At 38.5% G+C, this 22,679-nt stretch overlaps 1 long non-coding RNA gene across 1 annotated transcript; it reads left to right on the top strand.

The window, feature by feature from the left end:
* On the top strand, positions 1-20,094 carry LOC131221476 (uncharacterized). The gene is made up of 2 exons (XR_009159302.1): positions 1-579; positions 19,344-20,094. It is a non-coding gene; the product is annotated as an uncharacterized LOC131221476 (long non-coding RNA).
* The last annotated feature ends 2,585 nt before the right edge of the window (positions 20,095-22,679 follow it).

Genomic DNA, 22,679 nt, shown 5'->3' with positions numbered 1-22,679 from the left:
AAGCATTGTAACAAAGTCCACCCATTTGGGACTTTATTAAACCATTTACTAACAATACTGTAAAATATTCAAAATTTCTCAACTATTCTACTAAAATCAGCTTAGAAATATAATTCAACTAAATATACTATTGATTTAACACATTCAACTCGTCTTCTATAAAACAAGAATACATGAATGTCATGAGATGCGTGAATGCATCAAGTAAATTGATCAGTCCACTTATTTGAGTTGCATTCCATCAACCTGCATTTCCTCTCATTTTGCAAAAAATTATTGTTAACGGTGAGAATTAATCTCTCAACCTCTTTCTCAACCAAGAGTGTCTCTACCAATTAAGTTATTGACTTGTTTTTATTCTTAAATAAAAATGTAAATTTTTAACTACTAATTTTTGTTTTAAGGGTATAAAAATTTAGGGTCATTACAGTTTTAAAAGAAGAATGGCTGACTGTCCATATTCATTCCACGTGTGGTGCTATCCTGATTAGTGGATCAACAAGATTGTTGCATTAGTTGGCCCTACCTGACGCTGAGTTCGGATCTCTCACCCATCCGTCATGATGGCATGCACCACAGGTATCCATCATCACACTCTTTAAGTAACTTTGAATTTTTCTTCCCATTCCGTGCTTCATCCTCAGCAGAAACTAGGCACATCATCATTGAGGCCAAGCTTGAACAAGTGACGCTGCAGATTAATGATCCAAACCGTTGATTTGATAGGCCACAACGTGCATGTTCCAAACTTCTTCATAAAATCTTCATTATTAGAAGATGCTAGTACCCATTTTAATATGAGGAATCCACATAAAGCAATTAGTTTTCTTGTGGTGGTTGAATGGGGGTGAACCGAGGATAACTAGAGAAAGCAATTAGATTTTGTTTGTTTAACAATTTCTCTATTTGAGAAACATAAAATAAATAAAAAGAAATGATTTTTTTTTTTCTTCAATTAACATAAAGGGTGCATAGATAAGGAGAAGAAATCACCAACTTCAAAAAATAGCCTAAAAATCCACAAGAAGAGAGAAAAAAAAAAAAAATGATATTAGTAGAAAAGCCTATTTTGAAAACTCCTTCATATGGATTGTATAAGCCCTAAACTTTGATTTTGAAACTTTCTCAAAATAATAAAACTTTCTTAAATTTATTATAAATTGTAAACGACTTCCAAATTGACCTAAACTAGTCCTCTCCGGGGGACCATCGTCACTTGAAAAGATCCATCTTTTGGACAATTCCATTTGTCGGATCCATAGATGAGATTCTAAAACTTGTGCAGGTACTTTGGCATATAAGTTGCTTGGTTTACTCTGAAAATTTGCTTATACAATGCACATCCAGTATTATTCTTATAAAATAGATCTGTTCAATGAAACTTGAGCCATCCATTTTGTAGGGTCTATGACGGACTGATTATGCTTCTAAAAAGTCATTTCAACTACATGATCACAACCATTCCATCTGAAGCTTTAGAAAATAGATGACTATAAATAAGAAGGCTAACTTTGAGATGCATATGATCATCTGATTATTGTGGATTTCGCATGGTGGTTGACGAAATGGAAAGTAAACCTAATGGGTGGACCAGATCAATTGATTGGATGGTTCACTTTTCTCCACGTAGCAAGGAGGGCTACACCTTATGGTGTTCCTCCGTGTTTCTCGAGTCTACCCCAAGAATTATAATAGCTTCGTCACTAGATTTTCAAACATGGCCGGTCCCTGTCTCTTTCACCAGGAAGGGTCTGCTCATTAGCACAAGATCTTGTGGCGTCATGGTTTTGGGATCCAAACAGTTGATTTGATGTGAGATACTAACCTCTTGATCAACTATTGTTAGATAAAAGCCTTTTGATCAATGGCCCACAAAATGAGGATGAAAAGGCGCTTAACATTCAAAAGAAACACACACACACACACACGCACTGAGTGATCTAGATTTAAGTATTCCAATATGGGAGATTGTTTAGGTGTACCCCATCCATCTCCTACTGTTCCAGAACTTATGGGCCATTTCTGGTGAGGATTTTTCTCCTCATTGCTGGGTTCAATAAAATCGAACCAGTTTTGATATCATTGATAATTGTCGGGATTTTTCACTGCTAGTCGCTGGACAGTTTGGTCCTATTTCGAAATCATCGAAGGACTTTATATAATATCGAAGGCTGTCATCGAGAAACCTTCGATGACATTGATAATTATCAGAATTTTTCATTCTTGGTTGCTGGACAGTTTTGGTCCTGTTTCGATATCATCGAATGACCTTAGATGATATCGAAGGCTGTCATCGAGAGACCTTCGATATCATCGAAGATTTGCACAGACGCGATTACGGAAATGCAAATTCTATAGACTTTGTTTCCTATTTTAGTTCTACCTCTTTCTATTCTTATATAAAGGGGTGTATGTGGGATTGGGGTGTATTCTAAGGTATTCTAACGTTTCCTAAAGATTTTCTAGGAGAGCTTAGGGCTATCAAAGGTGACAGAGAGAGAAAAAAAAAGAGAGAGAGAGAGAGAGAGAGAGAGAGAAGAAACTTGTGGAAGGGAGGCTATGCTCGTAGAGGTGATCTATCATATCTCAGCATTTCCACCTCCTCGTAATCGGTGAGATCTCTCCGTTTTATTTGTTTCTCTTATTGTTTATCCACTCCTACATGAGTGAAGAAGGTTGTAACGTTCTGCTTCATAGTAGATTGTTGATCTGGAAAAGGTCCCGTGGTTTTTACCTCTTTGAGGGTTTCCACGTAAAAATCTTTTGTGTTATGTGGTTGATGCTTTGATTTATTTCATTGCATTATTATTCCATAATTCTGGTTTGTTTTGGGAGGCTAGATCCTAAGGTTTTGTGCAAGGCCCCCAACAAAGCGGTATCAAAGCCAAGTTCATTGAACGAGTAAGATCGATTTTGAATTATGGAGAGCGGCTCATCAAGGATGATCAATCTCAATAGTTCTAACTGGAACATATGAAGGGCTAAGATGGAGGACTTGCTTTATTGCAATGACCTATATTCTCCAATTGTAGGCATATCAGCAAAATCCAAAGATATATCTGATGATAATTGGAAGAAGATGGACCGGAAGGCGATGGGGTTTATTAGATAATGGTTGGACGATTCCGTATTTCACCATGTGTCTACGGAGACATCAGCCGCTAGCCTATGGCTGAAATTGGAAGGGCTGTATGAGAGGAAAACAGCCGGTAATAAAATTTTTCTGATAAGGCGACTTGTGAATCTCAAGTTCAAAGATGGTGATTCTGTGGCCGAGCACATGAATGAGGTCAGCAATATAATGAACCAACTCTCTACTATGAAGATGGTCCTGGATGATGAGTTGTAGGCTTTGCTATTACTTAGTTCATTGCCTGATAGTTGGGAGACATTGGTGGTGTCGCTAAGTAACTCCGCGCCAAATAGAAAGGTATCCATGGAACAGGTAACCAGTTGTCTCTTCAATGAGGAGACAAGGAGGAAGTCTCAGGGGTCTACGCAGCAAGAGGCCCTTATGATACAAGAATGGGGGAGAGAAGGGCGGGAAGGTCCGAGATAAATCAAGAGGCAAGTCGAGCACCAGAAAAGATGTTGATTGCTGGAATTGTGGCAAGAAGGGTCACTACAAGCATGAATGTCGTAGTAAGAAGAACGAAAAGAAAGGAAAGAGAAAGGAGAAGGTATATGAATCAGATTCCACTGCAACCGCTTCAAATGGCGACGTTGTAGTTATTCTTTCTGCAGATCATGATGTATGTCTCACGGCTACGAGTCAGGACACCGACTGGGTGATTGACTCAGGAGCTTCTTTTCACGCAACTACACACAGGGACTTCTTCACAAGCCACAAGTCAGGTGACTATGGGATCGTGAAGATGGAAAATTCTTGCGTATTGAAGATCATAGGGGTCGATGATATTTGTGTGAAAACTAATGTGGGCTGCACATTGGTTCTCAGGGATGTGAGGCATATCTCAAACCTTCACCTAAACTTGATGTCGACGGGAAGGTTGGATGATGATGGTTATGAAAGCCAATTTGTTGGTGGGCGTTGGAAGCTCATCAAGGGTTCATTGATCGTGGCTAGAGGAAAGAAGTGTTGCACCCTTTACAAGGCAAGTGTCAGTGTGTGGAAGGGTGGGTTGAACGCAACTGAAGATTCAGCTATTGACATGTGGCACAGGCGTCTAGGCCTCATGAGTGAAGAAAGGCTTCAGCTACTGGTGAGGAAGTGGCTCCTTCTAAACATGACAGGTACTCCTTTCAAAACCTGTCTTCATTGCTTATTAGGGAAACAGCATAGAGTTTCATTTGTTAAAACTGTTTCTCATGTTAATAAAGTGTATGCATTAGATTTGGTTTATTCTAATGTTTATAGTCCTATGAGGATAAAAATCTTGGGTGGGGCATTATATTTTGTCACTTTTATAAATGATGCATCCAGGAGGGTTTGGGTTTATGCTTTGAAATCCAAGGACGAGGTATTTTGTGTGTTTAAATTGTTTCATGCTATGGTCGAGAGAGAGATAGGTAGATCATTAAAGTGCATCCTCACTGACAATGGTGGTGAATACATTGGCGACTTTCATAAGTATTGTAAGTCCCTGGGTATACGGCATGAACCGATCGATGGTTCCCAAGACCCCCCAGCATAACAGTGTAGCTGAGCGAATGAATTGCACAATTGTAGAGAGAATCAGATGCATGTTATCCCATGCGAAGTTGCCCAAGATATTTTAGGGAGAAGCAATGCACACGGCAGTGTATCTGATAAACAGGTCTCCATTAAACCCATTGAATGGAGAAGTGCCTGAGAAGGTGTGGATTGGACATGATCCATCGTACAGTCATCTTAGGGTGTTTGGATGCAGGGCATCCGTTTACATACTAAAGGACGAGAGGTCCAAGCTTGATATGAAGATCAGGTAATGTATGTTCTTGAGGTACAGTGATGAAAAGTTCGGTTACAGATTGTGGGATCCGACTGAGAAGAAGCTCGTCAGGAGTAGAGATGTAGTTTTCTTTGAAAATCAATGTATAAAAGACATTAGTAAGCCAGAGAAGAACTAACCTGGTTCAGGTGAGCTAGAGGACATGAATCCGATTATTCCTCCCATGGTGCTTGATGATGGGAGAGTACAGTAAAGTGTAGAGGATGAGGGAGTTCTTTCAGAAGATGGACCAGGGGAGCAGCCCCCACTTGATCCACCTGTTGAGCCACAGGTGAGGAGGTCATCTAGGGACAGACAGCCGTCCAAGAGGTACTTACCTCATGAGTACATATGCTCACTGATGGGGGAGAGCCAGAAGACTATTATGAGGCCCTGGCCGACGAGCATAAGGGGGAGTGGTTGAAAGCTATGCAAGAGGAGATGGAATCCTTGCATAAGAACCATACCTATGATATGGTGAAACTACCTAAGGGTAAGAAACACTACCAAAAAAACGGGCAAAGGCTACGGATTAAATCCGTAGCCTTAGACCTAAGGCTACGGATTAAGTCCGTAGCTAGTCCGTAACACGACCGTCGTCGTAGGTGCCATAACGATAGGTCTGGAACCTATGGCTACGGATTAAATCCGTAGCTATAGCTCTATGGCTACGGATTAAATCCGTAGCCTTTTCCCTTGTAGCAAAAAAATTAAACAGCTATAGATATTATTTGTAGCTGAAAGTCCGTAGCAATAGGCCAAAATTTAAAAAGCTACACCTATCTGATTATTGGCTACGGATTAAATCCGTAGCTATATGCCATAGCAATTATATCTGTAGCAAAAACTTCAAACAGCTACGGATATTATTTGTAGCTGAAAGTCCGTAGCAATATTTCAAAATTAAAAAGGCTACACCTGTCTGACTAGTGGCTACGGTCAGTATCCGTAGCTATTTTGTACATTGAAAAATTAAATCACATGTTCATTCAAATACCACCTGTTCATTCAAATACCACATGTACAATCATTCATTCATTCAATTACAATCATTTATTCATTCAATTACAATTACAATCCTTCATTCATTCAATTACAATTACAATCAATTACAGTTACAAATACAATAATGCTGAAAATACAAATCTTTGGCTTCATTAGAGAAATGTGCTCGACTTCACCGAATTTCAGCAGCTTCGTATATTCCATCATCCTACAAACAGTCATGTCATTCATAAATTAGAATGCCCATTAGAGAAAAGAAAGACAGTGAAAGAAGTGCATCACGTATAACCACTTTTTTTCTCTTAATGAATTTTAAAAAAAACTCAAAGAGGAATGAAATTGACACAAAAGAAATTGTCTCACCATATGATTATAGGTTTAGGTTTGGTTTAGGTTTACGTTATAGGTTTAGGTTAAGGTTAGGCTATAGGTTATAAATAAGTTTAGGTTATAGGTTAAGGTTTAGGTTAAGGTTTAGGTTATAGGTTATAGCTTTTGGGAACTTGATTACAGGTTAAGGTTTAGGTTTAGGAAATCCGGTTCGGGTTCGGGATCGGGTTTAGGTTTGGGCTTTCAAGTTTAGGTTTAGGTTAGGGAGTTGAGATTAGGATTAGGTGTAGGTTTGGGTTTAAGAATTTGAGAATACATTTAGGTTTTAAGTTTAGGTTTAAGTTAAAGGTTTTAGGAAAGGTTATAAGTTTAGGTTAAGTTTATGTTTAGGTTTAGGTTTAGGTTATAGGTTATAGCTTTAGGGAATTGAGAATGGGTTATGGTTTAGGAAAATGTTAGGTTTAGGTAATAGGTTTTGGGATTTGGGAATAGTTTTAGGTTATAAGTATAGGTTTAGGTTAGGTTATAGGTTAAGGTTTAGGGATTTGAGTTTAGGCTATAGGTTTAGGTTTAGGTTTAGGTTTAGGTTGAGGTTTACGGAATTGAGTTTAGGTTATAGGTTTAGGTAATAGGTTTTGGGATTTGGGAATAGTTTTAGGTTATAAGTATAGGTTTATGTTAGGTCATAGGTTAAGGTTTAGGGATTTCAGTTTAGGTTATAGGATTAGGTTTAGGTTTAGGTTTAGGGATTTGAGTTTATGTTATAGGTTTAGGTTTAGGTTTTATATTTAGGTTTAGGTTTATGTTTGGGTTTTGGGATTTGAGAATGAGTTCGGGTTTAGGTTATAGGTTTTGGAATTTAAGAATGGGTTCGGGTTTAGGTTATAAGTTTTGGTTTTGGTTTAGGTTTAGGTTATAGGTTTTTGGATTTGAGAATGGATTATGGTTTAGGTTTAGGAAATCGGGTTCAGGTTCGGGATTGGGTTTAAGTTTGGGTTTTCAAGTTTAGGTTTAGGTTTAGGTTAGGGAGTTGAGATTAGGATTGGGTGTAGGTTTAGGTTTAGGGAATTGAGTTTAGGTTATATGTTTAGGGAGAGGTTAGGTTTAGGTAATAGGTTTTGGGATTTGGGAATAGTTTTAGGTTATAAGTATAGGTTTAGGTTAGGTTATAGGTTAAGGTTTAGGGATTTGAGTTTAGGCTATAGGTTTAGGTTTAGGTCTAGGTTGAGGTTTAGGGAATTGAGTTTAGGTTATAGGTTTAGGTTTAGGTTTAGGTTGAGGTTTAGGGAATTGAGTTTAGGTTATAGGTTTAGGTTTAGGTTAAGGTTTAGGTAATATGTTTTGAGATTTGGGAATAGTTTTAGGTTATAAGTATAGGTTTAGGTTAGGTTATAGGTTAAGGTTTTGGGATTTGAGTTTAGGTTATAGGTTTAGGTTTAGGTTTAGGTTGAGGTTAGGTTATAGGTTTAGGTTTAGGTTTAGGTTTAGGTGTCGGTTTGGGTTTTGGGGATTTGAGAATGGGTTCGGGTTTAGGTTATAGGTTTTGGTTTTAGTTTAGGTTATAGGTCTTGGGATTTGGGAATAGTTTTAGGTTGTAAGTATAGGTTTAGGTTAGGTTATAGGTTAAGGTTTTGGGATTTGAGTTTAGGTTATAGGTTTAGGATTAGGTCTAGGTTGAGGTTTAGGGAATTGAGTTTAGGTTATAGGTTTAGGTTTAGGTTTAGGTTGAGGTTTGGGTTTTGGGATTTGAGAATGGGTTCGGGTTTAGGTTATAGGTTTTGGTTTTGGTTTAGGTTATAGGTTTTGGGATTTGGGAATAGTTTTAGGTTTTAAGTATAAGTTTAGGTTAGGTTATAGGTTAAGGTTTAGGGATTTGAGTTTAGGCTATAGGTTTAGGTTTAGGTCTAGGTATAGGTTAAGGTTTAGGGATTTGAGTTTAGGCTATAGGTTTAGGTTTAGGTCTAGGTTGAGGTTAGGTTATAGGTTTAGGTTTATGTTTAGGTTTAGGTGTCGGTTTGGATTTTGGGGATTTGAGAATGGGTTCGGGTTTAGGTTATAGGTTTTAGTTTTAGTTTAGGTTATAGGTCTTGGGATTTGGGAATAGTTTTATGTTATAAGTATAGGTTTAGGTTAGGTTATAGGTTAAGGTTTTGGGATTTGAGTTTAGGGTATAGGTTTAGGATTAGGTCTAGGTTGAGGTTTAGGGAATTGAGTTTAGGTTATAGGTTTAGGTTTAGGTTTAGGTTGAGGTTTGGGTTTTGGGATTTGAGAATGGGTTCGGGTTTAGGTTATAGGTTTTGGTTTTGGTTTAGGTTATAGGTTTTGGGATTTGGGAATAGTTTTAGGTTTTAAGTATAAGTTTAGGTTAGGTTATAGGTTAATGTTTAGGGATTTGAGTTTAGGCTATACATTTAGGTTTAGGTTTAGGTCTAGGTCTAGGTTAAGGTTTAGGGATTTGAGTTTAGGCTATAGGTTTAGGTTTAGGTCTAGGTTGAGGTTTAAGGAATTGAGTTTAGGTTATAGGTTTAGGTTTAGGTTTAGGTTTAGGTTGAGGTTTAGGGAATTGAGTTTAGGTTATAGGTTTAGGTTTAGGTATAGGTTTAGGTAATAGGTTTTGGGATTTGGGAATAGTTTTAGGTTATAAGTATAGGTTTAGGTTAGGTTATAGGTTAAGGTTTAGGGATTTGAGTTTAGGCTATAGGTTTATGATTAGGTTTAGGTTGAGGTTTAAGGAATTGAGTTTAGGTTATAGGTTTAGGTTTAGGTTTAGGTTTAGGTTGAGGTTTAGGGAATTGAGTTTAGGTTATAGGTTTAGGTTTAGGTATAGGTTTAGGTAATAGGTTTTGGGATTTGGGAATAGTTTTAGGTTATAAGTATAGGTTTAGGTTAGGTTATAGGTTAAGGTTTAGGGATTTGAGTTTAGGCTATAGGTTTAGGATTAGGTCTAGGTTGAGGTTTAAGGAATTGAGTTTAGGGTATAGGTTTAGGTTTAGGTTTAGGTTGAGGTTTAGGGAATTGAGTTTAGGTTATAGGTTTAGGTTTAGGTATAGGTTTAGGTAATAGGTTTTGGGATTTGAGAATAGTTTTAGGTTATAAGTATAGGTTTAGGTTAGGTGATAAGTTAAGGTTTAGGGATTTGAGTTTAGGCTATAGGTTTAGGATTAGGTCTAGGTTGAGGTTTAAGGAATTGAGTTTATGGTATAGGTTTAGGTATAGGTTTAGGTTGAGGTTTAGGGAATTGAGTTTAGGTTATAGGTTTAGGTTTAGGTATAGGTTTAGGTAATAGGTTTTGTGATTTGGGAATAGTTTTAGGTTATAAGTATAGGGTTAGGTTAGGTCATAGGTTAAGGTTTTGGGATTTGAGTTTAGGCTATTGGTTTAGGTTTAGGTCTAGGTTGAGGTTTAGAGAATTGAGTTTAGGTTATAGGTTTAGGTTTAGGTTTAGGTTGAGGTTTAATGAATTGAGTTTAGGTTATAGGTTTAGGTTTAGGTTTAGGTTTAGGTAATAGGTTTTGAGATTTGGGAATAGTTTTAGGTTATAAGTATAGGTTTAGGTTAGGTTATAGGTTAAGGTTTTGGGATTTGAGTTTAGGTTATAGGTTTAGGATTAGGTCTAGGTTGAGGTTTAGGGAATTGAGTTTAGGTTATAGGTTTAGGTTTAGGTTTAGGTTGAGGTTTGGGTTTTGGGATTTGAGAATTGGGGTCGGGTTTAGGTTATAGGTTTTGGTTTTGGTTTAGGTTATAGGTTTTGGGATTTGGGAATAGTTTTAGGTTTTAAGTATAAGTTTAGGTTAGGTTATAGGTTAAGGTTCAGGGATTTGAGTTTAGGCTATAGGTTTAGGCTTAGGTCTAGGTCTAGGTTAAGGTTTAGGGATTTGAGTTTAGGCTATAGGTTTAGGTTTAGGTCTAGGTTGAGGTTAGGTTATAGGTTTAGGTTTAGGTTTAGGTGTCGGTTTGGGTTTTGGGGATTTGAGAATGGGTTCGGGTTTAGGTTATAGGTTTTGGTTTTAGGTTAGGTTGTAGGTTTTGGGATTTGGGAATAGTTTTAGGTTATAAGTATAGGTTTAGGTTAGGTTATAGGTTAAGGTTTAAGGATTTGAGTTTAGGCTATAGGTTTAGGATTAGGTCTAGGTTGAGGTTTAAGGAATTGAGTTTAGGGTATAGGTTTAGGTTTAGGTTTAGGTTGAGGTTTAGGGAATTGAGTTTAGGTTATAGGTTTAGGTTTAGGTATAGGTTTAGGTAATAGGTTTTGGGATTTGGGAATAGTTTTAGGTTATAAGTATAGGTTTAGGTTAGGTTATAGGTTAAGGTTTTGAGATTTGAGTTTAGGCTATAGGTTTAGGTTTAGGTCTAGGTTGAGGTTTAGGGAATTGAGTTTAGGTTATAGGTTTAGGTTTAGGTTTAGGTTGAGGTTTAATGAATTGAGTTTAGGTTATAGGTTTAGGTTTAGGTTTAGGTTTAGGTAATAGGTTTTGGGATTTGGGAATAGTTTTAGGTTATAAGTATAGGTTTAGGTTAGGTTATAGGTTAAGGTTTTGGGATTTGAGTTTAGGTTATAGGTTTAGGATTAGGTCTAGGTTGAGGTTTAGGGAATTGAGTTTAGGTTATAAGTTTAGGTTTAGGTTTAGATTGAGGTTTGGGTTTTGGGATTTGAGAATGGGTTCGGGTTTAGGTTATAGGTTTTGGTTTTGGTTTAGGTTATAGGTTTTCGGATTTGGGAATAGTTTTAGGTTTTAAGTATAAGTTTAGGTTAGGTTATAGGTTAAGGTTCAGGGATTTGAGTTTAGGCTATAGGTTTAGGCTTAGGTCTAGGTCTAGGTTAAGGTTTAGGGATTTGAGTTTAGGCTATAGGTTTAGGTTTAGGTCTAGGTTGAGGTTAGGTTATAGGTTTAGGTTTAGCTTTATGTTTAGGTTTAGGTGTCGGTTTGGGTTTTGGGGATTTAAGAATGGGTTCGGGTTTAGGTTATAGGTTTTGGTTTTAGTTTAGGTTATAGGTCTTGGAATTTGGGAATAGTTTTAGGTTATAAGTATAGGTTTAGGTTAGGTTATAGGTTAAGGTTTTAGGATTTGAGTTTAGGTTATAGGTTTAGGATTATGTCTAGGTTGAGGTTTAGGGAATTGAATTTAGGTTTAGGTTTAGGTTGAGGTTTGGGTTTTGAGATTTGAGAATGGGTTCGGGTTTAGGTTATAGGTTTTGGTTTTGGTTTAGGTTATAGGTTTTGGGATTTGGGAATAGTTTTAGGTTTTAAGTATAAGTTTAGGTTAGGTTATAGGTTAAGGTTTAGGGATTTGAGTTTAGGCTATAGGTTTAGGTTTAGGTCTAGGTCTAGGTTAAGGTTTAGGGATTTGAGTTGAGGTTATAGGTTTAGGTTTAGGTCTAGGTTGAGGTTTAGGGAATTGAGTTTAGGTTATAGGTTTAGGTTTAGGTTTTGGTTTAGGTTATAGGGTTTGGGATTTGGGAATAGTTTTAGGTTTTAAGTATAAGTTTAGGTTAGGTTATAGGTTAAGGTTTAGGGATTTGAGTTTAGGCTATAGGTTTAGGTTTAGGTCTAGGTTGAGGTTTAGGGTATTGAGTTTAGGCTATAGGTTTAGGTTATAGGTTTAACTCATGGTTGAGGTTTTGGGTTATTGGTTAAGGTTTTAGGTCATGGGTTTTGGTTTAGGTTATAGGTTATAGGTATAAGTTAAGGTTTAGGTTTAGGTTTAGGTTTAGGTTATAAGACATAGGTTTAGGGAATTGAGAATAGGTTAAGGTTTAGGTTTAGGAAATCGGGTTTGGGTTCGGGATGGGGTTTATGTTTGGGTTTTCAAGTTTAGGTATAGGTTTAGGTTTGGGAGTTAAGATTAGGATTAGGTGTAGGTTTAAGTTTAGGGAATTGAGAATACATTTAGGTTATAGGTTTAGGTTTAGGTTCTAGGTTTTAGGTTAAGGTTATATGTTCAGGTTTAGGTTATAGGTTTAAGTTAAGGTTGAGGTTTAGGTTATAGGTTAAGGTTTTAGGTCATGGGTTTTGGTTTAGGTTATAGGTTATAGGTATAAGTTAAGGTTTCGGTTTAGGTTTAGGTTTAGGTTTAGGTTATAAGACATAGGTTTAGGGAATTGAGAATAGGTTAAGGTTTAGGTTTATGATATCGGGTCTGGGTTCGGGATGGGGTTTATGTTTGGGTTTTCAAGTTTAGGTATAGGTTTAGGTTAAGGAGTTAAGATTAGGATTAGGTGTAGGTTCAAGTTTAGGTTTTGGTTTAGGTTAAGGGTATGGTCCCTGCAAAGCAAATACAAATATAAATACGGCCATCCGACATAAATGCCAGGCCCTTCCAATACTGTCCATAAAAAATGGACAGCTTCATCATGGTCATAATAGCGGTTCCCTCTTTCCAGGGAACCCCGCTCTTCCGAATAGCTCCGACGCACATCCGGGTCTACTCCATTAATTTCGATCAAATACATAAACATGTCCTATCCAAATGGCCAGGCCCCTCTAATGCTGTCCATAGGAAATGGACAGCTTCATCATGGTCATAACAGCGGTTCCCACCTTCTAGGGACCCCCGCTCTTCCGGATAGCTCCGACGCACATTCAGGTCTGCTCTATCAATTTCGAGCAGCGGTTCATAAATACGGCCTGTCCAAATGGCCAGGCCACTCCAATCATGATTCAAAAAAGAGAACTCAAGGGTTTTCCTTACCTTCCATTGTATGCTTCCAAGGTGCAGATGACCCCTGAAAGACACATACATCCTGGGAATCGATCGCTTCTCAAAACCGCAGACTGTTTTGTTTTGAAACTCGTTCATCTCACCTAAAAACCTGTCACATAATGAATAACTATAACCACAATAATAACTATTGTGAATGCACTATAATGAAAAAATTATTATTATTGGTTTAGGTTATTATTATTTTTTGTACACGTGGCCTACCTAATAGTCAAACAAACTGATTTTTTTTTTGTTAATGGAAGATTTTTCAGGTGTGAGGCATCCATGTCATGAAACTTGTATTTTGGTGATGATGACCAAATCTCTTACATAAAAGTGAAGAATGTTGAGAATATTAGTTTTAATGAAGAAATGGAAAAAAAAAAAAGTGATGCTTTTAAAGTTTTGTATCCATACATCTAAAAAAAAAAAAATCTAATGACCCTCTTACTAGCTTGGATCCATTTACATGACTTAAAACATTTTATGGACCCCATGGGGCCCATCCACAAGGAGTGTCATGTTATTAGCTCAAATGCACTGTACTATTTCTTGTAACAAGCATTGAATACAATTTCTATTATAACTGATTATCATTAGAAATAAAGGATTTGAGAGGAGTATATTACATAACTCCTCTCCTCATTCCTTCTTTTTCTTCTAAAATAATGAAATGAACAAAGATCTCAAGAAATGACATTATTGCATTAAAATGATGGAACAAAGAACTCGAGGGATGGCTTCCTTGTACCATGAGTTTGCATAAACTAAAACATATAAAATTTGAAAATTTGTAATCATGATTTGTCAAGCAATTTCAACACCATGATAGATCCGAAAGAAATTTAACTCACCTACACTCTTCCGTTTAAATAAAACATATCTTATTGATCTTTATTTCAAATCGCTTTTTGACTCATCCGAATCAGAATCACCTGCATTGTAACCTAACCAAAAACAATGATTTGAGTCCAGAAACAAACCGTTGTTAAAACAATGCCAAAAGGTAAAAGGGCTCACCTAAGTTCTTTTCACGGACCTTCCAAAATGATGATATACTCTTTGAAGCTTTGGTAATCCAAGCCTTTACCTAAATCAACCAAAAAATTAATAAAATAAAATAAAACCTTACTAATAAAAACACTAATAAAGATACAAAAGAAACTCATTTTACCATAAAGGTAAAAAGAAGTTCCTTGCTCAAAACCCGATTCTTATAGCGTCAGTGGTAAATGTTGGCCACCGACAAAAATGCATTGGCAATGCTACCTTTTGTTGTAGTGTCGTCCGTTGATTTTGGTTGTGGGGCCTACTCAAAGAGCGGACTGGCTTGATTTTATTTCCAGGTGATCGTCATGGTGAAGCCCACCTTGTGCATTGGTTCAGTTCCCTACAACATGTATCATGTTTGGGAGAAAGACGAACCTCATAGAACCACTTGAGTTGATGGCCTGATCTACTTCCAGCAAGCAGGGACTGGAACTATTAAAGTGCCATGCACAACTAAAACTTTCAATGGCCAATCCATTGTAACTCTGTCCAAACTAATTCCCAACAAAAAAGGATTGCTAACAAAATGGATAAATAGACAATCTCTAGCCCATGCCACATCCAAAGTAGTAAAGCCATTCATAACAAATAACTTACACTAATAATGAATAATGTGAATCACCTCCTTGGTTGTGAAAGTTGAAGAGTGTTTGTAGAAACAATCGAGAAATCTGTAGAAACAAAATGCTTCTCATGAGAATATTGAATAAAATTGACATAAAATCCACACCTATTACAAAAACCAATCATTGAGAACAAACACTCTGAGATCAAATCCAGGTTTGAATTCATGTCTTTCAGCCCTTGTCCTTATGGGCTCCATGAATCTTGCTTTCCCTGAGGAATAAAGAAACCAATAGAGGCAATCAACATAGATTCACCAAAAAACTGAGCTACGAAAAGAAAAATCCAGATGTAACCTCTAAAAGACCCCCTTTCCTAGATGAAACAAGGCCATGGTTGAATATCTGTTGCAATCAACAACTCTGAGCAATGTTGTTGTGTCTGTACGTTGTAATCAGCCAGTTTTCCAACATGGCCAGGACCTGACTAATACATGTGTTCTCTCCAAGAAGTAAGAGCTCCCCATTTGACCAATACATTTAAGTTCACGAGCTACTCTCAAAATATAGGCTTTGGGCCAAAATGGGAACTAAGCTTTTAAGTTCTTTAGTGCTTGCCATCCTTAGACAAATGCTCAAATAGACATTAGGTAAGTTGAGATCATGAGCTACTTCTATGATAAATGTCCAAACAGAGGTAGTTCAAGGTACCTTAGAGGTAGAAAATCAAGGTTATGACCTTGTGATAGTATAACATCCAAGGGCTATATGATAAAGTAACAACTGACGAGAACAAATGGTTAGTCTATCATAGGACAATGAAGAACACAAAACAACTGAAATCCTGCAAAATCCATCAGAGAAACATGAAGTAGAATTTCTCAGAGAATTGATTAAAAAAACAAAGAAAAGAGAAACAAATTTCTCAGAGAATATGCGTAGTTATGCATTAGCCCGTGAGCTTCCGTACTTCAGAAGCTGTGAAAAAGATATAAATACCTTCTCTCAGGCATTTTACCAAACAGCCTCAAGGCATCATCAATGCTACCACAGTTGGCATCATTATTGTAAAACTAGGAGTACCAAAAATCATGCAAATCAGATCATTGAAGAAGCTTCTATCCTTAATGATCTCATAACGAAAAAGGACTCATTTCTACAATCAATGATCTCTCCACTAAAACCATAAATCAACATTTCAAAAAGCAGAACAAGGAATTCAACAAAGATAAACCTAATTCCGATCAAATCTCAATTCAACATAGATTACAAGAAAGGAAATGAAGGAAGAACAATATACCTGATTTTTTACCGCCGATCACTCCCTCGAAACCCTAATTTCCATCGGAAAACGACACACCCAGAATAAGAACTACGAAAATGCCACTACACGCACCTCGCACCTGCGGAGCTTCGGGCCTTTCCCGACCTCTGGACATGATTTTTGCCTTGGACTATCAATCGGACAGAGGAGAGAGCGCCATCCCAGGACATGGATGTTGGGAGAGGAGGGTTTGGGTATGGGTTGAGAAGGAGAGTGGGAGAGAGAGATAGAGAGGGCGGAGATGCGTTGGAGAGAGAGCGAGGAGAATGAGAAGATGGAGGAGAGACCGGGAGGGAGAGAGAAGATCGGGGAATGGAGGAACAGAGGATGAGGGAACGGAGAGAGAGAGAGAGAGAGAGAGAGAGAGAGAGAGAAGAGTATTGGGCGCGGCTCCAATTTTTAGCACGCGCCCAATTTTGGGCGTCCTTTCGTGAGACGGACCTGGACGGTCCTATCAAGAGCTCTGTGGGGTCCACCATGATGTATTTGGGTCATCCATTCCGATCATTAATTTTAATAAATTATGTTATATGATGATCCCAAAATTAAAGTAGATTTAACACCCAAGTAGACCACACCATAAGAAGCAAATGTGATTTAATCTCTATGTTTCCTACCGTGTGGTCCACTTGAGCCTTCGATCTAGCTGAGTTTTTATTTCCTATCCTAAAATAATATTTCAAAACAGATGGACTGCTTAGATATAACATATATATATTTTTAAGCCCTATAGGGCCCCTTACACCACCGTTAATTAGGAATGGTGAAGCAACATTTTAGCTACGGATTAAAACCGTAGCAACTTTAGCTACGGTTTATATCCGTAGCAAAAAACTGACGTAGTTTGTAGCTTTTGCCCCTTTTTTTGGTAGTGAAAGCTTTGAGCAACAAGTGGGTGTTCAGAAAGAAAGTTGAGAAGAAGAATTCACAGACGAGGTTCAAGGCCAGACTTGTGGTGAAAGGTTTTGGTCTGAGGAAAGGTATAGACTTCGAGAAAATATTCTCACCAATGGTGAAGATAACAATCATGGCTAGCATGGATCTGGAGATAGAGCAGTTAGATGTTAAAACTGCCTTTATCCATAGTGACCTGGAAGAAGAGATCTATATGCACCAACCAGAGGGGTTCGAAGTTAAGGGCAAGGAGCATATGGTGTGTAGGCTGAAGAAGATCTTGTATGGGTTGAAACAAGCTCCACGGCAATGGTACAAGAAGTTTGACTCGTTCATGTTACAACATGGGTATGACAGAACGAAGTCGGACCACTGTGTGTTCACGCGCAAGTTCTCAGATGGTGATTTCTTAGGTCTGTTGTTATACGTTGATCACATGCTCATCATGAAAAAAGACATCAAAAAGATCGACAGGCTAAAACAGGAGTTGGACAAGTCGTTTGCGATGAAAGACTTGAGATCTGTTAAACAGATCCTAGGAATGGAGATAATCCATGATAGAAGCAGCAAGAAGCTTTAGCTGTCATAAGAGCGGTATATTGAGAAAGTCCTAGAGTGGTTTAATATGAATGCAGTGAAACTGGTCAGTACTCCACTAGATGGTCACTTCAGATTGAGCGACAAGCAGTGTCTTAAGACGAAGGCAGAGGTGGATGAGATGCAGAAGATACCCTACACGTCAGCTGTAGGAAGTTTAATATATGTTATGGTGTGTACACGCCTGGACATAGCATATGCGGTTGGTGTTGTCAGCCGGTATTTTGCCAATCCTGGCAAAGAACATTGGGTAGCGGTGAAGTGGATACTACGATATCTAAGAAGTTCATCCAGGTTGAGCCTATGCTATGGTGATGGAAAACCTGTGTTAGAGGGCTACACATGCAAATATGGCAGGCAACATAGATTCCAAGAAGTTTACATTGGGGTTCATGTTCACGTTTGCAGGGGGAGCGGTCTCTTGGCAGAGCAAGCTACAGAAGGTCGTAGCATTGTTGACGACAGAGACTGAGTACATTGCGGTCACAGAGGCATGTAAAGAGATGCTTTATATGAAGAGATTCCTTCAGGAACTTAGCCTGAAGTAGGATCAGCACGTGGTCTATTGTGATAGCCAAAGTATTATAAACTTGAGCAAGAATCCAAGTCAGCACTCCAAGTCGAAGCATATAGAGATTCGATATCATTGGATCAGGAATACTTTGGAACAGAAGGTGTTACAGCTTGAGAAGGTCTACACGAAGGATAATGGGTCAGACATGATGACTAAAGTTTTTCTCAAGGGCAAGTTTGAGGTTTGTAGAAACCAGGCTGGGTTGAAGAAGGTGAATTCCTCTTGAGTCGAAAAGGGAGAGATTTGATGGAGATTTTTCCCCTCATTGCTTGGTTCGATGAAATTGAACCAGTTTCGATATCATCGATAATTGTCAGGATTTTTCACCGCTGGTCGCTGGACAGTTTGGTCCTGTTTCAATATCATCGAAGGACTTTAGATGATATCAAAAGATGTCATCGAGAGACCTTCGATGACATCGATAATTATCGAAATTTTTCACCCCTGGTTGCTGGACAGTTTTGGTCCTGTTTCGATATCATCAAAGGACCTTAGATGACATCGAAGGCTGTCATCGAGAGACCTTCGATATCATCAAAGAGTTACGTAGATACGATTGCGGAAACGCAGATTTTGTAGAATTTGTTTTCTATTTTAGTTCTACCTCTTTCTATTCTTATATAAAGGGGTATATGGGAGATTGGGGTGTATTTTAGGGTATTCTAAGGTTTTCTAAAGGTTTTCTAGGAGAGCTTAGGGCTATCAAAGGTGTGAGAGAGAGAAAAAAAGAGAGAGAGAGAGAGAGGAAGCTTGTGGAAGGGAGGATATGCTCGTATAGGTGATCTACCATATCTCAGCGCTTCCACGTCCTCGTAATCGGTGAGATCGCTCCGTTTTCTTTGTTTCTCTTATTATTTATCCACTCCTGCGTGAGTGAAGAAGGTTGTAACGTTCTACTTCATAGTAGATTGTTGATCTGGATGAGGTCCCGTGGTTTTTACCTCTTTGAGGGTTTTTCACGTAAAAATCTCTTGTGTTGTGTGGTTGATGCTTTGATTTATTTCATTGCATTATTATTCCATAATTTTGACTTGTTTTGGAAGGCTAGATCCTAAGGTTTTGTGCAATGCCCCCAACAATTTCATGGATTGAGAAATTTATTTATTTATTTATTTTTAAATACTAATGGTGAAACAGTTCTAGCTCTTTCCACGGGGGCCTGTAATAAACAGTTGATAAGAAAATTTAAATACGCCCTAATGGAATTTCAGAGAGATAAAGGCCAAAGAGTTGTTAACGGTCAGGATCTTCTAATCTTGAAGATTTTGTGGTGTCTGCCATCTAGGCTGTGGCCTATCAAATCAACAGTCGTAATCACCTTCTTTTTTTTTTTTCTTTTTGTTTAGCATCAGCTTTCTCATTTAAATAGACAGAATTTACATCTCAGAGGGCATTTGGGCTTGCTGGCGATGCCTATCGTAGCGAACCACATAAGGAAAACTACAGCAACAAGGACAAACAGAAGCAAGAAAGACCACAGAAAAACAAACATCGGGGGCATCGAACGTGTATTGAAATTGTTAAACGGGGAGTGTTCAAACTATTTTCCACGTAACGTTAGCAAAACTCCATCTTACAGCCTCATTGTGTATATGCAATAGCCAAACATGAAGAAAATATTAGTTTTACTTTTGGTCAGCTGCAAATGCGGTGAGGACTACTTGATGACTGACTGATTTCACATGCAGTGGACAATCTTAAGAATTATTCGGATCACACATGGCATGTGTGACTGGGTAATTTGATGAACGGTTCTGATCTCACACTAGCAAGCATCAGTGCAACCGCACATTGCAGACAAGGGTTAAACGGGTCAATCTCAACAAGAGGAGCCGTGCGCGGACCATATCCAAAACATTAATGTGTTGGGTATGAACGGGGGTCCAAGTCCCAATAGGTAGTTTGCTTTGGGTTCCTGTCTTAGGCATCTGTTGCATATTTTTCTTTTAATCTGATAGGGACTTCAAATCGGATATGTGGTTAATCGATACGGATGGGCCATTGGGTCCAGCCACCCTCCCCTCACCAGGCGGACTATGATTGTGTAGTGTTGAACACAGTGCCGGTACTAGGTTGACGTGGCTAAGTTTTATGGGACCCACTATGATGTATGTGTTATGTCCACACCATTCATTTTTTTCTTTTTTTCAGATCAATGTAGGGCATATGCCCAAAAATGAGGTAGTTCAAATTTCAAGTGGACTATATCATAGAAAGCAGTGGGAACAAGGATTCCTAGGTCCCACAATGATGTTTATTTACCATCCAACCTCACACAGACAAAGATGATGGAAAATATAAAATATCAACTTCATCCAAAACTTCCTACTTTTCTTGTAGCGTGGTCTACTTGAGTTTTGATGAATTTTTCTCAATTTTGGGCTCGTTTACTGATTTATTTGTCAAAGAAAAAAAAGTACATTATAAAGAATTAATTGTTCAATTGTATATTTGAGAACCAAAAACTCGATAATTTGAAAATTCACTTGAGTTATTTGCTTATTAGATCATGAACTTTGATAAACCCGTTTTCTTTTCAGCAATTCGTGGAATAATGAATCGGGGCCGGGACGAAAACACATGATTGTACCGGATATAAAAAAAGACTTCCTGTTAATCAATATGGGTCTCCTCACCACCCATCAATGCATGGTGTTCTTACTTTGGATGGTGTTAAAATGATCTGAAAAAAATGGATGCGCATCATGAATATAACACATATATCATGGGGAAACGGATTGGCTACTCCTCTGCCACCTGCCGATGGCTGGTGGTCGGTGCTCTATGGGCCCCACCATGATGTATGTGTTTCATCCATGCCGTCCATTTATTTTTCTAGATCATTTTAGCGTATGACACCAAAAATGAGATATATCCCAATCTTAATTGGACCACATTACAGGAAAGAGTGTTGAATGAGCGTCGACCATTAAAAACTTTTTGGGGGCCATAAAAGTTTAGGATCAAGCTGATATTTATTTATTTTTCCCTTCATCTAGGTCTGTATGACCTAATCAACAGATTGGATGTCAAATAAACAGTACATTGTGCCTTGGGAGGATTTTAATGATAGATATCCAATCACTATTGTTTTCATGTGGTGTGGTCCACCTGAGATTTATATCCCTCTAATTTTTGGGATTAAGTGATAGAATGATTTGTAAAAATGGATGAACGTCATGGATGAAACCTATACATCATGGTGGGGCCCACAGAGCACCGGCCACCAGCCACGAGGGTGGTGGCAGGGGGAGTAGCCAATCCGTTTCCACATCATGGTGGTCACATAGAACTTTATCACCGAAACACAGTACAGACCTCAATGCTGTGTTCTCCACTAGCTGCAACCCGAGTCCCAGGCCATCCTCGACCCATGATGCTTCTAAAAAGTCATTTCAACGATATGATCACAACCATTCCATCTGAAGCTTTAGAAATTAGATGGCTACAAATAAGAAGGCCAACTTTCAGATGCATATGATTATGTGATTGTTGTGGTAAAAAAAAAAAAAAAACACACGCATACACACTCACGCTAGTGGAATTTCACCACCTATGGGTACTCGAACCCTTGTTGTGCTTTATGGATGGTAGTTGATTGGGAACTAGACCTAACGGGTGGACCAGATCAACTGATTGGATGGTTAATTTATTTCTGTTTATGTAACAAGGGTACACGTTATAGTGATCCTTGGTGTTTCTGGCGTCATCCAAAGCATTATTTATTGGGAAATTTCCACACTGCCTATCTGTTTTTCCAGCTCTAAGGCATTTAAAAATAATAATAATAATAATAATTTTAAAAAAAAAAATGAGACACATCCATTTTTCAAAGTGGGCCATTAAATATTTCAAGTGGTCCCCCTAATGGCACTAATATGTTTCAACGGTCAGTGTTCAAACCCACTGTTTCTTATCCTGTGGGTAACTTAAGCTTTGTATCTGCATCAATTTCGGCCTATGCCCTGAATTGATCTGTAAACACAAATGAACAGGGTAGATTTGTCACAAATAATCTATGACCCCACCCCAATGTTTCAACAAAAGGCGTTCAGTCCACACCTTTTATGTTCATTTGGCCCACCTGAGCTTTGAATCAGCCTCGTTTTTCGACCCATGTCCTAAAATGAATTGGAAAATCCAATGGATGGAGTGGATTTGCCAGAAACATCATGATGGCCCCACCTAATGCCGGGCAACCCTTCCTGTATGGACTTAAAATGTCCAAAACCTCTCTGAAAAACTTTATTGACCTGGATTATTGTGCCAACCTAACCCCGACCATGCAGGACCTACCGGTTGTGAGAAATCCACACCGTCCATTTGTTTTGCTACCTCACCATAGGGCATGGCCCAAAAATGAGAGAGATCTAATGCTCAGAGTGAGCCCCATGATAGCCCCAAAATATTTTTACAACCCTTATGCGTTGCCCTTGATGTTGACCTCATTTTTGGGCCCATTCCATAGAATGAGCTCTCAAAACTGATGGACCTGGTAAATTTCTCACAAGCATCCCATGCCCCATGAATTTTCAAACTGTGGATAGGGGTGTACACGGGTCGGGCCGAGTCGAACTGGCCTCAGCCCGTCCAGGCCCGTTCAACAGCCGCACCAGGCCCGAACCCGGCCGGGCCTGGTCACCAGGCCAACATCACCAGCCCGAACCCGGCCCGACAGCAATCGGGCGAGTTTGGGCCGAGTTCGGGCC

This window comes from Magnolia sinica, chromosome 12, assembly GCF_029962835.1.
Source record: "Magnolia sinica isolate HGM2019 chromosome 12, MsV1, whole genome shotgun sequence".
NCBI classification, from domain to species: Eukaryota; Viridiplantae; Streptophyta; class Magnoliopsida; order Magnoliales; family Magnoliaceae; genus Magnolia; species Magnolia sinica.
The sequence above is the reverse complement of the archived record's forward strand: the minus strand, read 5'-3'. Positions and strand labels throughout refer to the sequence as shown.